The sequence below is a fragment of the Corvus cornix genome, chromosome 4 (genome assembly GCF_000738735.6).
Source record: "Corvus cornix cornix isolate S_Up_H32 chromosome 4, ASM73873v5, whole genome shotgun sequence".
Taxonomy (NCBI): domain Eukaryota; kingdom Metazoa; phylum Chordata; class Aves; order Passeriformes; family Corvidae; genus Corvus; species Corvus cornix.
The window spans coordinates 18,059,876-18,076,041 of NC_046334.1; the positions used below are offsets into that span (position 1 = coordinate 18,059,876).

Genomic DNA, 16,166 nt, shown 5'->3' on the forward strand with positions numbered 1-16,166 from the left:
AATTCCTGGGGTAGAGTAAATGGCAGTCATAAGTATAAATTCTTATAAATGGCAAAATTTCCTCTCACTTCAACAGGAATAGGATATTCCTGTAACATGAATTTCTGAAAATTTAAACTAAGCTTCTCTTGTTTCAGAACTGCCTAAAAAAAACCCCAAAGGAGTTGGAAATTCCCCCCTGGAATACATCTCTAGGGTCACTTAATTCTCTGGATCCTACCCAACTGCTATTGAAGTTAATTGAAAAAACTCCCATTGACTTGAAGAGGTTTTGGATCCGACTCAAAAGGCTCTTAGTGGCAGCAGATTACAAGAAGGACTCCCACTGTGCAATTCCAGCCATCTGCCTATGGGTAAGCATTTATTGATACAAATGCATTTGCTTGGGGTATGTCATGAGGCACTTCAGTCCCAATTAGGCAGTATTTCAGAATGAAGGAGATCTCCCCCTCCCATCTGAGGTCTTTGTTATCAGACATAAGTTCTGAGCTGGTGAGCTATAAAGTAGCAATAGAAGTTTACCCACAGCAATGTCACAAGTTCCTTCTGTGTTCTGGGTATGTAAAAAGATCAGCTAGTGCTGGGTTAAGCTGGTGTTCAGATTCCTGCCTGTCTGCTTGCATTAGACAGGACAAAATCTCATCATTTCCATCTCAAACCCATGCTCAGTGATACTGTTCTCATTATCAATCTTTTACTATATCATCTCTGGGTTAAGAGAATTGGGAAACAAAACTGAGTGTAATATATAAGGACTTTCTTAATTAGCACACACAGCTGTGTGTTGCCCTTTTAATCTAAAACTGGTAAAGAAGGAGCATGATGTGTGTGGAAAGCACGTTTGAACGATGGTTGTCTCCAGGAGCATTGCAACATACCAGAGAATCAAATGAGTTTTGATGTAAAACACAGCCAGAGACTGTGTAAATTGCCCCAGCTGATTAGGAAACAGGGAAGCTGTTAACATCCTGGAACAATGCATGGAACAAAATTGCTCACTGGTGTGGCTTTGGAGGAGAGCAACTGATCAGCCTCATCGCGTGCCAGGCCTCAGTGGTGTCCTGTACACACTTTAATCATCAATTACTGTAATGCTGGGGCAACCCACTAACAACTTAATTATTGTCTGGAGTTCTGGGCCATAGGTGGCTCCTCTAGGCTATGCTACATAGAAAATCAAATCAGCTGGTGTGCAGGCTGGAAGGGACTGTGCCACAGCCTCTGTCTCAGGGTGTAGGCACCACTGGAGCTTGTGCTGAAAGAGTCTCAAAGTCTTATTCTGTCAGACTGCGCACATGAGGAAGAAACATTCCCTAGTCAGGGAATCCACTGCACAAGTTGAAAAAGAGGCAGCAATATATTTCATAGGCTTGGGGCAGCTGTGTGCTGCCACAGGAGGCAGATGTAGCAGAAGGCACTTCTGGTTATGAAAGCAATTTTTTTCCCTTGACGATGAGTATGAGAGCAGCATAAATTTTGCACCATGACAAAAATCACAGCAGGAAACTCAAAATGGAGTGTAGCCCAAACTCACAGAGTCTCCCAAGACTCTTTTATTTTACTTCAGTCAGTTTAGTTAAGCCCTTGGGCTCTTCTCCAACCAAGTGTTTGTCTGCCTCTAGACATGAGAATCTGCTACTAATCTTATTTCTGTCCTGGGCTAGATTGAGTCCCTGATAGGAATTTCCAGTATGGATAATACAGAGCTTTTGTTGCTTGTGGGTTTTTGCTTGTATTCTTTAGAAAATATTCAACATCCCTGGTTTTGTCCAACAAACAGTTTAATAAACATGCCTACAAGCAAGAAAGAAATTTCTCTGCCTGGAGAGAGCCTTTAGTTCAGCTCTGAAAAATGCTTGTGATCAAGAAGCCAGCGATACGATAGATTCAATTTTGCTCTGGACTGCAGTTGCCATATAGTACCAGGGCTTATGGAATCACAGAATGGTTTGGGTTGGAAGGGACCTTAAAAATCATCTAGTTCCAAGCCCCCTACCATGGGCAGGGATACCACCCCAGATCAGGTTGCTCAGAGCCCCATCCAATCTGGCCTTGAACACTTCCAGTGATGGGGCATTCACAGCTACACTTGGCAACCTCTGTCAGTGCCTCACTGCACTCTAAGTAAAGAATTTTTTAATAACATCTATACTAAATATCTCTTCCTTTAATATAAAACCACTCCCTGTCCGTGTAAAAAGTGGCTTTCCCTTTTATTTATAAGACCCCTTTAGGTACTGGAAGGTTGCTTTAAGGTCTCACCAGAGCCTTATCTTCTCCAAGCTGAACAATACCATTTCCGTCATCTTGTTTCATAGGACAGGTTCTCCAGCCCTCTGATTTTCTCCATGGCCCCCTCTGGGCTTGCTTCGGCGAATTCCTGTCTTTCTTGTGCTGGGGACCCCCAGACATGCATGCAGTACTCCAGGTGGGGTCTTACCATAGTGGAGCAGAGGGGCAGAATCACCTCCCTTTACCTGCTGGCGTTGCCTCTTCTGACGTAGCCCAGGATGCTGTTGCTTTCTGGGCCACATGCATGCACTACTGGCTCATGTCAGTTTTCATCCACCAAAACCTCCAAGTCCTTGTCTGCAGGGCTGCTCTTAATGAGTTCTCCCAGTCCATACTGTCTGGGATTGCCCTGACCCAGGTGCAGCACTTTGCACTTGCACTTTTTAACTCCATTAGGTTCTCATGAGTCCACTTCTCAAGATTGTCCAAGTCCCTCTGGCTGGCACCCCTTCCTTCTGTTGTGTAAACTGCACTGCTCAGCTTTGTGTCATCTGCAAATTTGCCAATTTGCACTCAATCTCACGTTCTCTGTCACTGATAAAGGTATTAGCACCTGTACAAAGACAGAGCACTGTGGGACACCACTTCTCACCAGCCTCCACCTGGACATCAAGCTGTTGACCACAATCCTCTGGTTTTGTCCACCAGGCCAATTCCTTATCCACTTTATTCAAACCCATGATTCTCCAATTTGGAGATAAAGGTATCATGTGTGACCCTGTCAAAGGCCTTATAAAATCTGGGTAGATGACATCAAAGTCTTAACCCCACTAATGAGCTCATCTGCACTGATGAGCAACAGGTCCAGTAGTGCTTCTCCTCTGGTTGGTTTGTGCAACACCTGGACAAGGAATTTGTTCTTAACACCTTCTAAAAGTCTCCTGGACTGCTCACAGCCAGCTATATTGCTCTCCCAGCAGATGTCTGGGTAGCTGCTCCTCGGCATCTGTCTCAGACAGACACATGCACATCCTGAAATCTCATGGCTGTCTCCATGTGTGGCATATAGCAGCTTGTTTTGCAGGGAATCATAGTAAACTGCAGAAAACTAGGAGTTAACATGCAGCCCAGAAAATCTGATTTACTAACTAAATTTCCCTTCAAGATAATAGATTGGAGGAGCTTTCCCATTGTGGTAAAATGCCCAGTTAATCTGAGAGCCAAACAGATGGGAAGTTTTGAGAAGGTAGGAGAAAAAGGGAGCTAATAGAAGCTGCAGTTACATACATAAGATCTGGTCTGAAATAACAGCTATAAATGGAAATTATTTGCAGGATATTGCCCATATGCTTCCCGAACCTGTGTCCAGGCAGCAGCGTTTTCAATTACTTCCCCAAATGCTGTCACATCTTTTGTAGCTCTGTATCTGAAGGGGGTTTTGAACGTGAAGCTGGGCCAGCAGCAAGATTAATTTCAATATTAAAAGCTGATGATTTTTCACAAAGGTGTGCAGCAGCACCAGACCAGCACAGCTGCTGATCTCCCCATGGCCAGGCTGCAGGAGCAGGTTTCCTGTCTGTTCGTAGCTGGGGGGCTCATACCAGCTCACTGCAGCCTTGCCAGGGACATTGGCAATGAGCACACACCTGCTCTCCTGCTGGTAGAACACCAAATTCTCACCTTCAGAGCCCTCTCCTGGTCTCCTCATCCCAGTTATGTCTCCTTCCTGTGGCTCAAGTGACTCCATATTCCCTATTTCATATTCATCAGCCAGCTGGTTACAAAAAAGGTGATTCTTTAGATTTAACTTGACTAACTGCTTTGACAGATGTTTTTGAACATCTTGGTATTAAGGCCATAAATGCCTCTCCTTGGAACCAATTTCTGGCACTTTAAGGACTTGTTTGGCTGTCCTTCCATCTTTAAAATCTCTCAGATCTCATCTTCCACCCCTGTGTTTACTTGTGGGGCTTTTTTTCCCTTTTGTATACATTCTTCCCAGTGCTGGAAGCAAAGGGAAATAGCTGCTTTTGTGTGGACCCCCTCAAGCACTGTGGGTGTACAGGAACATCAAAGGAGTTTGAGAAGAATAGGGCTTTCTCACATTGAGGAAAAGTGAGGATGTGGCTGACCCATATTTTGCCCTCTGCCCTTTTGAAATCCCTGTATAATCTTCATTCTTCTGTTTCTTACCTGTGAATTGGGAGCAATGTCATTATGTCACAATTCTGGGTGGTTGGATAGTAAAAAAATCAAATTCAGGGTAAAAAGGACCCAAACACCTAAAGTGAAGGATACTGGGGACAAAAAAACCCCAATCCTAACTGCACACTTAGTAATGGGTCATCAGCTTTAGGTTAGTCTTTCAAGAGGGAGAGGTTAGGGCTGAAATAGTGATATCTCAACATTAGGTTAATGATCAGTAGCAGTTCTGAAAGCAGATGTAAGGTTAGGAATTATTATGAAGGAGTAGGTACCAAGGTAGAAGTCATTATATAGCACTGTATAAATTCATGCCTCCCACATCTTGAACACTGTATTTCTGTCAGCCTTATATTTGAGTAACATTACTGGAAAAAATTCCAAAAGACATATTTTGACAACCCACTCTTAAGGAGAGGGATTTCTACACATATCAAGGACAATCAAATTATGGAAGACCCTCAGCACAGGGAGTGATCAAGCACTTTAGGATTTTTCAAGTTGGAAAAGCAATGGCTGGAGGACTGTGAAATGAGATTTTGGCAGAGAACAATTGTTCTATGATTCTTCCAGGGCTTCAAGTATTAGAGTGACTAAAAACTATCTCATGAAGGCTAGAGAAATTCAAGTATTTTTTTTACAAACTATATAGTTCAGCCATGGAAACTCTTGACATAGAATTGTTTTAAACACTGAAAGTTTACAAACATTCGAAAAATCCCTAACCAAACCCCCAAACAATCTACTGGAAAAATTCACACTAGAGTTGTGAAAAGCTAACTGTTCAAACAAAGGCAACACTTCTTCATCTGGGGTCTCCTGAGTTTCAGGTGCTTTGTGCAGGGAGGGAGCGTTATTCCAGTCTGTATCTTCCAGTCTGTATCTCCTAGTTGAATTTCATGCGGACCCTTTATTTTATCCTTACTTGGGTCTGTAAAACAACTTTTTCTTCTCCCTTTCAACTTCGTGGAGAGATGGTTAAACTGGTCTTTTCCCTCTGTGAAGGTCTGTGGGAGGACTGTCTCACAGAGGAAGACTGTGACCTCCTGTTTGCAGGGTGGATGGCAATTTCTTTGCTTTGTGAAGAACCTTTTCTCTTTAAACCTTGTCCTACAGTTCATAACATGTGAAACTGATCTTCTCTGAAGGAGTTGTTTTGGGGTTTTTTTTTTCATGTGGTTCTTGCGTCTTTGAAAGAAAAGTTGAGAAGAAAAATACAAGAGATCACAAACCACTTATTTCTCACAGTGTGATTCAACAGGAAACAGGAAGGCAAGAAATGAAAGTAAAATAGCAATCTGTGGAGAAGGGGCTGAGGACAGGAGGCAGAAAAGAAGCCTCCTATCTTGCAGGGAGGCCAGAATCACTTGCTTGTTTAATGATTTTATTATAACCTTAAAAGGCGAACTGCAATGTTAGGAGTAACAACTCCAAGGGCTCTTTTGAAGCTAAACAAACCCAGCCCATCTCATGGAACTTGGCACCAAATGGAGGCTCTTTGGGACACATGGAATTACAGATCATTCACTGGCAGCAGTGGCCAGTCTTCACCTAGTAGATTATTGCTTTATTTCCTCTTCTCTCTCAGATGAGTTTTGCTAGGGACTTCCTAGTCGAAATGTGGTATAATCAGGTTTCCTTCAGGCTAAACAACCCCAGCTCCCTCAGCTGCTCCTCATAACACTTGTGCTCCAGACCCTTCACCAGCTTTCTTGCCCTTCTTTGGACAAACTCCAGCTCCCTGCAACACTATTTGACCCTGATGTTTTAGGGTCTACACAAGGTACTCCTGTGGGTCCCCTGGGAGTTCTGAAGTTGTACCGCTATCTGCACCTTACCTTTCCTTTCTTATCCTTTCAGGAAGGATGCCGGTCCTCACAGTTGTGGTGTCTCAAACCTCTGCAAGATTTCTGATCTGCTTCAGTGCTGTGTGATTTAAATGAATCTGTGTTACTCTGAATTAAAACAAATTGGGAGCGCTTGCCTGAGCCACCAGGTGTGTCAGCTGTGATGTGTTATGGCCAGTAAGCGAGGTGAGATCTTAAACTGCACTGGTGAGGTCTGCCAGAGAACATTTGCTCAGCCATTTTTCCCACATACATGTGCCATCCATTGTATGGCAGACCTCTCAGCTGATGCTGGAACAGGCTTCAGCTTTCACAGCTTTAATACTATACACTCCGCCATATATCTCCCATGACAGCCTTTGTGGGAGCCTCTAGCTAAGCCTTTTTGAACCTGCTTGTGCTCCATCTATGGGAAAATTCATATTTGTCCTACATATTTGTCCTACTTCCTATTTGGAAGCAGGCTCTGGGGAGAAACAGTCAGGGAGCTGCTTAGCAGCACGGCAAGTTTTGAGAAATGGCATCCTGTGTGGTAGCTCAAAGAAGGGGAGCTGACAAACCACAAACCTGAAATTCATTAATGATTCTAAATGCATCCCAAAAGCCATGGAAGTTCAGACCTGAGTTCTTTCAAAGTGAGAGTACTGGGGCTGTGGTCCAGTCATGCGGTGCCAGAGCTCTCCTGCAATGTTTTTGCCTGGAGAACTAGCAGCAAAGCAGCATACAGCTTGGTCCAGGCTAGTTCTTCCTTCTTCAGGTCAGAGCAGTGGGGAAGGCCGAACTTCTTGGGTCTGTTCATCTCTCATTCAAAACTGCAAATTTCAGGGAGCAGTGGTGGGTGACAGGCAAGGAAGTGCTAGCAGGTGGCTTCTTGGCTGTAAAAGCAAAACTGGGTTTTGCTGCTCCCTAGAAAGAGGGGTGTTGGCAGGACTGACCTACAACAATACCTACAAGGCATTGTTCTCTGAAAGAACTCAAAGCCCTGTCTTGCTTGAGGAGAGCTGACTCATTTTACACCTGCAGCCTGTGCTTGAGCTAAAGGCCCATGAAAGGCAGAAGGGATCCCTTCTGTAGCTTCCCTTGGTACTTTTTCACTTTAAAAAACAGAAACACACAGGGATTACTGTGTCATTTGAAGTCATCTGCTGAAATCAGATGTTAAAATCTGAAGTTTAGTGATGAGAACAAAAGATGGGGATTGAGGTTCCAGATGTTTTCCTTGAGTTACTGGGGTTCAGTTACTCTTCAGACCTAAGAGAAGGCTTACACAACTTGTCCATGTTGTCAGGCATGCATGTTATTTCTTCAAGTATTGTATGTTCAGTGTCTGTTATATTTATATTCTTCTTCCAGCACTGGAACTTTTCTTTTTTATTTTTTTTTTCACACTATTATCTTTGTACCTCCCTAAGTTATAGTACATATTGTTTAAAAAGTGACTGAGACAGTGAAGATAAGCAGCTGAGTATTATTCTCTACGACATACAGCTTTCAGAAGCCATACACCCACAAACACCCACCAAGCTGTCTCCATCCTCCTCTGTGAAAGAAAGAAATTGCTGCTGGGAAATGATGAGAAGAGATCCTTGCAAAGAGGTGAGGCTGAGTAAAATGCAGCAGGACATGGGAGTGTGCTCATGGCTTCTCATTAGTGGAGAAATCTGTGCAGCACATCACAGCACACAGAAGCTCGTGTGACAGCTCCTGCACCTCGATTCTATAATACGGTCAAGCTGGGAGGACACAAAAGCAAGAATTTTTTCTTTATTCTCCTAATATTTTTTTCAGCAGGTTTTAACTTACACAGTCTCTCACAATATACTGACAACTGCTTTCAAAGATGAAATTTTAAGTGAAATCAAATTGCTTTGTGAGAGAAGGTTTTGTGGCTGCATTTTCATGTCAGAATTTTAAAAATCTGAAGCCAAAAAGCATTTCTTTCTAAGTTATCTATTTTAATGTAAAAAAAAACTCCACCCACTAACAAACCTGACCATTGTCTCTATTTTCTACAGAAAGTAGTGAGTATTTACTTTGATTGAGCCTTGTGGTTTGTTTTTGTTTGATTATTTTTTTCCCTGGGATTCAGCAGTGATTTATTCAGTTACACGAAAGTATAAAGCTGTTGTTATTTACAGAAAAGTGGAACAAATATTTGTAGTAGAATCATAGATTTTTGGTTTTGGAAATGTGTCCAGTAAACTCTGTAAAGCATTGATACATACATAAAGCAAGAAAATTATACAGGCTTTTACAGACTGTATGGAACAGATGCTAAATAGGCTTGTAAAGGATTTTGCACAGTATATATTTTACCTTAGAAAATGCATAAATAAAAATGCAGTAAAAAAACCTCAGAAGAATAAAGTATTTATATCTTGTCTACTCTGTTACCATGGTCCTTTATGAGAAAAACTCACGTATTTATCAGAGATTACAATTTGCAATGACTTCCTTGGTGCAAAGGACCAGTAGTACTATTCTTTAAAAGAGTTGTTATTTTCCCAATGAAATCTATAGGAATTTTACCTTTGCAAGACATGTAAACCACTAATTAGTTACACTCGTGTCTGAATAAGCTGTGTATCATGGCTACCAAAATGAGAGAAATGTAGGCTGAAGTGAGCTGCACTATCTTTCTCTTAAAATTAGTAAGATTGACCTCAACTGGTAGAGTTGCCCCTGTATTGCATGTTTTAAAAAGTGGAACTTTTTTACCTCAACTGTGCATTTTTTCAGGAGTAGAAACGTAAGGGTTTTTTGTATTTGTAAATATTGATTTACAGATAGGCTCTCTAATGCTATTTTCCCACAAAGTACAGGTATTGTCAAATGTAAAGGTGCAAAAGTCTTGGTCTAATAAGAAATCTCATCAAAATTAGGCTCTCAGTTGGTCTTGGTTTATTGTATTTGACTTGATTGTAGGTATCCTTTCTATGAAACAGAGTTTTGAAAGGTCTCAGCCCACTGATGTCAAGGAATTGGTTGCCACTGACTTTATTCTGATGGGTAAAGGATGCCCCTGTGGTCCAAAGGGCTTCAGCCTGGAAATTACTACTCAATCAGACTCTTGCCTGGAGAAATGCACTAATCAAAAAGTACTTGGAGCTCTGTCTCACTAATGCCTCTCTCTGAGTACCAAGTCAGAAAACACTACCAATTTCCGTCATTAAAACTTGCCTCAGATCAGGAGGTGACAGCTTTGCTGTCAGAGAGCCAAGAAACATTGATGCCATAGACATTCATCTTCCTACAAATGGAAGAAATTACAGTGGAGTCATGTTTTCCCATTTATAGGGGGGTATCAAGGTTTACAGAGCACACCAGAGAGTAAATGTGATGTATCAGACTTACAGAGTTGAAGGTTAGTCAAGGCTAGTGAGACATGACTTGGGTGGGAACAAAGGAGCAAGCAGCAGAAAAAGAACCCTAGCATCATGCCTTGTAAACAGATTACCAGTGGCCTTTGGGTGTGTGTGTCTCAGGGACCATCAAATGGGATTCCAGGCTCATATAATTAAAAACAAACATGAAAAGCAAACCCTTATGATATTTTCATGCTGTAACTTAAATATTTTCCTCCGCCCTGTTTTATATTTTCATTCGAAGCATGAAATTGTAATCTGTTTTCTAACACCCTTCTGCAAGAAAAAAAAAACAACCAAACAAAAAACACAGCAAAATAAGAAACCTAAACCAAAAATCTCCCAACCCCCACCAAAAAATAACTATGTCTCCAAAAAAAAATATATTTCACTCTGTTTTCTCTTGAGGCTACTGTTTAGATTGGACTGGATTCCGTGCCCTGTTTTTAACATAGAAATGTCCTGCCATTCTTTTTGATAGTTTTGGATCAGGCTCCCAGATGAAGATTTTCACATTGTTTTCACTGCTGGAATTCAACCATTACACATTCAGAAATACCACTGAGCTATTAGCTGTGAGACTGGGATCCCTGATCTATGGGCTGCACAGTTGTGGGGATAATTTAGCCAGCTGAGGTCTCTGTCTGAGGAAAAAAGGAAATCAGAGATTTGGCAGGGGACCTGCGAGATCCAGAAAAAGTGGGGGTTGGAAATGCTCAAAGAAATAAATATTCAGATGTTTCCTATCTCACTTCTCCCTGACATATATATTTTGCCGAAGCCTGCGTTGAACTATGTTGTTTTGAATAAGACTTTTGAAATATTTGAAAAGAAGAAAATTTCAAGGATATTTCCAAATGGGTAAGCATTTCAAAAGGAAAAATTTAGATGCTTCGTCACAGTTTCTGAGACAGATTCAGAGCAAGCAGTCTAGTTCAGGATAAGGATTTGTGACATGCTTGCTGATACTGTGAAATCTGCAGTTGTGGTTGAAAAAAATCCTTTTCTTGGCCTGTCTGGAAAGAGAAGCACTCTGATTTCTTGTCACTACTCATAGGAACATTTTATTTTGTGCACAGTGTGATGTCTGTTAATGATATAGACACAGAGCTCTCAGTGGGCTCATTCTTCATAGAGTATTTCTGTTACTTCTACACAGAGCTAGATTTAAACACAAGCATCCCAAAATCTTATCAAATTTGTGGGTCAATGCCAGAGTAATTTATTATTAGTTAACAATTAATGCTGGGCACTTTCCTGCCAGAAGCAATTGGAACCATACACTGGTGCAAGTGTAGTCTCACTGTGTCCCAAATTGGGACGTGGCCAGTCATAGCAGCACATTTTTCAGTCCCCGTTAATGCACAAAATCAATAAAAATCAAGCTTCTGTTAATACATGTATACCCTTTAGGCATGAGATATGAATGTGTTTGAGGAGTGTGGGTGTAGGGATAAATCTTCTGCAAAAATTACTTTTGTTAATTTTTTATTATTTGTTTAATTACGTGTTTGACTTAATCTTCAGTTTTGAAAATCAGCCATGGATGTGATCAGTAAGTACATCAAGGTCTTGTCATTACTCAAGTTTCAAAGTTTTTTTTGGTTTATTGTCAGAAACAGCTAGAAAATAAAGTATTTGACAATTTTCCAGTGTGCTGCTATGATGGTGCACTTGCTGCAAGTAAACAAAGATTAGAAATGTGGTTTTAACGACAGAATAGGTGCACAAAATTGAGGAATTTTATTGGACTTATAAGTTATGGAGGTGTCCTGGTTTCAGCTGGGATAGAGTTAATTTCTTCTCAGGAGCACTTGCAGTGCCGTGTTTTGGATTCAGAATGAGAATGGTGTTGGTGCTATGGGTTTTTACTAAGGTGTGTTTATCATAAGTCAAGTTGTTTTTTTTCTTATTTGTCTCATGCTCTGCCAGTGAGGAGGTTTGCAAAAGAAAATGGGAGGGATCATGTCCAGGATAGATAACCTGAACTGGGCAAAGGGATGTTCCACACCATAGAATGTCATGCTCAGTACATAAAATGGGGCAGTTACCGGGAAATGTGGCTAATCTGGGTTGGATAAGGGGGATCTGTCATTGGTCACTGGCTGGTGAGAAATTGTGTTGTGAATCACTTAGGATTTTTTTCACTTTTTATTATCATTATTTACCATTATTATTGCATTTTCAACCATTAAACTGTTCTTATCTTGACCTACAAGTTTTACAAGTTTTGATCCTCCTTCCCGTTCCACCAGAGTGGGGGTGAAGGAAAGGAAGGCTGAGCGAGCGGCTGTGTGGTGTTTTATCTCCAGCTAGGCTTAAAACCACAGCAGGGGGTATTCCTTGAGGATGGCAATTATTTTTAGCTGAAGAATTTGGACTAGATTGGTTTATTTACAGGGTTTTCTACTAAGGAAATTTAATGAGTTTAGGCCTAATATCTACCTTAGGCTTTGGCCCTTGAGTAAATTCAGCCCAAATTCTTGGCTCTGCCCCAGTCTGGGAGGAAGCCTCTCGGTCACAGTGGCCCACGGGAACAAGACTGCTGGTATGAGTTTCAATTTGCTCTGTTCCATACTGGTACTAAACTATCCCCTGTTAAAATGATTATGTTTTTAGCAAATTATTCAGCATGCTGAAAGGTTACCCAATGTAGCTACTTATTAGTCACTTCTCAAATCATTAACAAGCTATTTATGACACCTTCATGTGCAGGTACAAAGCCTTCTGGAGGATTCCTTCGATTTAATTTCTCTAGCTTAAAGCCGAATGGAGAGAACAAAGGCAGAGCTCACAGTCATTAATTAAGAGGATGAAGGAAGGCAGAGGGGATGCTGACAGGAGGTGACAGGCTCATTGAAAAGAAAAAGTTACATCCTGAGAATGGGGAGATATTATAGACAATTCTTTGAGGCTTGCTGAAGTGCAAAACTAATCCGTGAGTATCTCGCTACCTCTTTTTGTTAAAAACTGCTTTGTCCTTAACTATTTACTTAATACTGAACAAAAGCAGCTTATAACTTCACATCTGAAATAATACCAAGTGCAAATTCTGTTTTTCTTTGCCAAAGGACTTTGATAGGACATGCAGTCCCTTGATTACTAAATGCGTCATGAGTAGCTGTCACAGGAGCCAGGCTATGAATAGGATTTCCCAGGTCCTACATGCATGCTGCCCGAGGTTGACATACCACAGATGTCAAAGTCTCAGCAAAGCTTGCTGTCCAGGTGGCCTGAGTGTTCTGGCCAACTCCTCTAGCAAAGAGATTTCGCTGGAGCCGTGTTGGCAATGAGAGAGCTTTGCTTTGTGGGACAAAGATGGGCTTTTCTGTCAGTGCCCAGGGCCTCTCTGGCCTCAAGGGCAGAAAGATGGAGGAAATTTCTGGGGTATTAGCAAAACCAGGCAATGCATTTTAAACAATCCCCAATCCCCTAAAAAATAGAGAGTCACTGATAATCACTTTGCCATAAACTGATTGTCAGATTTTCTGCTGCCCTCATCTGCTCTTTGTTTTCTCTGTGGTTACTCAGCCTTTTCATTTCCTGGTTTTCCATCCTTCTTTTTTCTTCTCCCTTACTCCCCTGTGTTTTTAAATATTAAGATGCTGGGCTTTGTGCAGCTGTGATATTCACCAAAATAATTTTCTCACCTTTAGACAAGGGAGCAATTCCCATCGCGGAGCCTCATTTCTTCAGGGAATCACCAGGGACTTTGCAGTCACAGTGAAAATGCAAATTCTTCAATTTCATTTCTCCCTTGCTGTCTTTGCTGCCTCATACCTGTGGCTGTGATGATTTTGGTGTCAACACCAACAGAAATTCCTTGAAGGACCCAGTTCCTCCTTGGGAGACTGAAAACACCAGCACCCCAAGCAGGGGTACTGCATCTCCAGCACTGCCTTGGATGGGCTGGCAGAGACCCTGTGTGATGTGGCTGCCCTGCATCCTGGTGTGGGGGCTCCGTGGTCAGCACCACCAGGCACAGGTGAGTCCCACCAGGTGTGGGCTGTCAGAAGTGGGGACCCTTGCTGTGTGCTGGGCAGTCCATGGCACAGCAGGCTGCATTCCCAGCTGCGGTTTGGGCTCCTTAGCTGTGACTTTATTATAGTAATAACCATAGGATTGACTTGGTTGTTCTTGGTAAATTCCTGTAATGTTTCTAATTGGTTTATGATCCTGGGGAGAAAGAAGTGAACTGTTGAAGTAATAAAGCTTAAGCACTGCTGAAGTGCTGTTTTGTTGCTCTTGAATTGAATGGCAGCCCTAGCTGAACAGGAAGGCTCATTTGTAAAGCTACCTTTTTGCCAGTTTCTAAAAATTTTTATTAACAGAACAACAGTTTCATTAGCACTCTGATTAGCTGCGAAATTCTATACTGTCTGTGTAAAGGACAAGCTCTTAACACAAAAGGAGCAATCTAGGGGAAGAAACTTATTGCAGCTTGCAGAACTGACTGCTAAATGTTCTTACTCTGTCCTATTGTGTTTGCTCTTGTACAGAGGTCCTGGTCCTCATCACACAGGGGACAGGAGACAGGGCAAATTTTACAAGCAGCTGAGCAAGGACCTGGAGAGCTCTGTGAAAGACACCTGCTTCTGAGTATTCCCACTCTGAGGAGGTAAATGCAACAGGGAAAATAGGGAATGAGGTACTCTGAAAGGTCCTCATAGAAGAAGTGAAGGCAGATGGGAAGTGGCCTGGAAGGGGAAGCCAAATTTGGTCATCTAGTGCTTGCTAAGGAGCCAGAATTCAACTTGTATTTTTTGCCTTTCTGGGAAAAGCATTCAGTCTCCAGCAAAAGAAGCCTCAAGTCTGTCAGCTTAGAACCACCCGTGCTGGAACGAGGTACAATGCAAGAAAATGGCTGAGCTGGTTTTTCTCTTGTGTATTCAAGTGATGAGCACTGATGAGCAGATTGGGGTGCTGCAGGACAAGTTGCACCCTCTGAGAACAGTGGCTATAACCCCTGGCTGGAGCATCCCAGGGTATCCAGGCCATGTATCCACTTCCAAGCTGCAGACAGTATAGGTAGCTCTGGGTCTGGCACTACTTGTAGCTACCAATCACCCTAACTCTTGTATTTGACAAATAAAATGGGAGTGTTGTGGATAGTAAGAAGTTGGCAATATGACAAAGATAATTTTTATCTTTTCTTTTCTCATCTGTGGGTGTAGAAGCACTTAGAATACAAGGACTGTCCCAAAAGGTGTGACTTAATGTTCATTGAATTCAGTGGGATTTTTTTTTTGTTCAACACAAAGGTTTTCTTACAGCTTTTGAGAAATCAAAAGGATGTTTTCAATTTTTTTTTCTTGTAATTGCAATGGATGCCTTATTTTCATGTTATGAAACTTCCTTTTTGAAAGTACTTTGATTTTTTTCTCAGAAAAATCAACTTTGAAAAGTTATTAATTGCAAATTAGTTTTTTTTTTTTTAAAACTGAAATTAGACAAAAAGTTTGCCCAGAGGCTATATTTGACTTATTTCAATTTTTCACAGTAAAATAACGTCCTCTAAAATGACACCACTTGTTTCTGGTACAAAATGAGGGTCAGATTCTCCATCCACCTATGTCTGTGGTGTCTTGGCATCAAAGTCAATGTTCTTCCTGCTCAGTACCTGTTATTTTCATTATCTATCCATTCTTTTTTTTAATACAATAGCTGACTTTTCTGGTGTGTGATTAATGTCCTCAAACAGGTACAGATATCAACTGACATGTATGGGCTAGAGGTACTACATGAATTATGCAGGCAGCTGCAGGAAGTTGGCATTTAAATACAATTCCCTTTATAAAACTGATCTCTCATTTTTTCCCCTAATCACTCATTTATACTCAACTTATTTTTTTTCACTCTGATCCTTCTTTTCTAATTAACTCTTTCATCCTCCCCTGAGAAATTCTGCAGCCTGAATAGAAGCAGATCTGCTGAGAAATACCATCATTAGTAGCAGCTCCAGTTTGTTTCAACGTACCACGAATGGTACATTTTGTAGGCCATAATTTTAGAAGAAATCATAAATATGGAAAGATACCATTCCAGGAAGGTTTTAACTGCCAATTTACAGAGTCTTCAGCTTTTGAGCTGTGCAAAGTACAGGTATATACTACACTACACTCTGCCCCAGAGAGCTTGCAGTCTTATGAGCAGGTGGGAGTGACAGGATTTTTGCCCACAGCTGAAGTAGCTGTTTGTATCCAGGGGCAAGTGGAAGTACCTTGTTTTTTAGCTACTGATCCTAGTACCCCCATATTAATTAAGCTGTGCACTGTGAGTACAAGGGCTGTCATTTGTGGGATAAACCCAAAGTGATCTCTATCCTCACTGTGTAATTATGTTTTACTTACAAGGTAATCACCTAATTATTCTTCTCCATATTTGTAATTAAACAGTAATATAACCAAAGGTTTTTCTGCAGAATTTATAACAATTGTAGAGTAAGTACACTTAGCTATTAGCAGCACATCCCTTAGTTTGTCAAAAAGGTAATATATACAATGTTGTTACTACCTTCAGC

The 16,166-nt window shown here is 41.4% G+C and overlaps 1 long non-coding RNA gene across 1 annotated transcript in view; it reads left to right on the top strand.

Moving 5' to 3' along the window:
• Window positions 1-16,166, top strand: part of LOC104697215 — a 477,817-nt gene that overhangs the window by 103,197 nt on the left and 358,454 nt on the right. Inside the window, exons 9-13 of the long non-coding RNA XR_005601811.1 lie at window positions 138-353; window positions 6,295-7,877; window positions 12,362-12,584; window positions 13,303-13,631; window positions 14,146-14,264. This is a non-coding gene — a long non-coding RNA (uncharacterized LOC104697215). The remainder of the gene's footprint in view (window positions 1-137; window positions 354-6,294; window positions 7,878-12,361; window positions 12,585-13,302; window positions 13,632-14,145; window positions 14,265-16,166) is intronic.